This window comes from Lathyrus oleraceus, chromosome 1 (genome assembly GCF_024323335.1).
Source record: "Lathyrus oleraceus cultivar Zhongwan6 chromosome 1, CAAS_Psat_ZW6_1.0, whole genome shotgun sequence".
Lineage (NCBI taxonomy): Eukaryota > Viridiplantae > Streptophyta > Magnoliopsida > Fabales > Fabaceae > Lathyrus > Lathyrus oleraceus.
In genome coordinates, this window is record NC_066579.1 from 298,443,099 (window position 1) to 298,445,009 (window position 1,911).

Here is a 1,911-nt window from a genome sequence, read left to right on the forward strand (position 1 = left end):
ATGTCCTCGTATCATCTTGGAACAATTACATGATATCCTCATATCATTCTATCATCTTGGAACAGTCGCAGGATGTCCTCATATCATCTTGGAACAGTCATTGGATTTCCCCATATCAATTTGTCATCTTGGAACAATCACAAGATGTCCTCTTATCAATTTTTCATCTTGGAACACTCACAGGATGTCCTCATATTAATCTGTCATCTTGGAACAGTCACAAGATGTCCTTATATAATCTTGGAACAGTCACAAGATGTCATAATATCATCCTGTCATCTTAGAATAGTCACAGGATGTTCTTATACATGATGTCCTCATATCATCTTGGAATAGTCACATGATGTCCTTATATCATCTTGTCGTCCTGTAATACTTATAGGATATCCTCATATCATCTTTGAAGAGTCACATGATGTCTTATATCAATATTTCATCTTAGAAAAGTCATAGGATGTCCTCATATCATCCTGTCATCCCGTAATACTCACAGGATGTCCTTATATCTTTTATGAACGGTTACAGGATGTCCACATATCATCTTTAAACAGTCATAGAATGTCCTCATATCAGTATGTCATCTTAGAACAGTCAAAGGATGTCCTCATGTCATCATTTCATCTTGTAATACTCACAGGATATCCTCATATCATCTTGTCATATTACAACAGTCACAAGATGTCCTCATATCACATTGGAATAATAAGATGATGTCCTCATATCAATATGTTATCTTAGAACAGTCAGAGGATGTCCTCATATCATCATACATTCCTGTAATACTCACAGGATGTCCTCATATAATCTTTGAACAATCATAGGATGCCAATATATCATCTTTGAAATGTCACGGGATGTCATCATATCATCTTTGAACATTCACATGATGTCCTCATATAATCTTTGAACAATCACAAGATCCCATTATATCATCTTTGAAATGTCACGGGATGTCATCATATCATCTTTGAACCTTCACATGATGTCCTCATATCAGTCTGTCATCTTAGAACAATCACAAGATGTCCAATTAATGTTAAAAATACATAATTATTTTAAAGTATATTTTAATAAATAATTTTATTAAGTTACATTTAAAAAAAATGTAATAGTAAAAATATGAAAATTTTAAAACAATATTTTGAAATATTGTTCCAATTAATGTGAAAATCACATAATTATTTTTAAAATATATTTTAATAAAAACATTTATTAAGTTACATTTTAAAAAATGTTATAGTAAAAATATGAAAATTTTAAAACAATATTTTCAAATATTTTTCCAATTAATGTTAAAATCACATCATTATTTTTAAAATATATTTTAATAAAAAATTTAAAACAATATTTTGAAATATTGTTCCAAATGTTAAAATCACATAATTATTTTTAAAATATATTTTAATAAATAATTTTAATAAGTTACATTTTAAAAAACATTATAGTAAAAATATGAAAATTTTAAAACAATATTTTGAAATATTTCTTTAATTAATATTAAAATCATATAATTATTTTTAAAAATATTTTAATAAATAATTTTATTAAGTTTCATTTTAAAAAACATTATAGTAAAAATATGAAATCTTTAAAACAATATTTCGAAATATTATTCTAATTAATGTTAATATCACATGATTATTTTTAAAGTATGTTTTAATAATTAATTTTATTAAGTTACATTTTAAAAAACATTATAGTAAAAATATGAAAATTTTAAAATAATATTTGAAAAATTGTTGCAATTAATGTTAAAATCACATAATTTTTTAAAAATATATTTTAATAAATAATTTTATTAAGTTATATTTTAAAAAAATTCATAGTAAAAATATAAAATTTTAAAAACAATATTTTGAAATGTTGTTTTAATTAATGTTAAAACCGCATAATTATTTTTAAAATATTTTT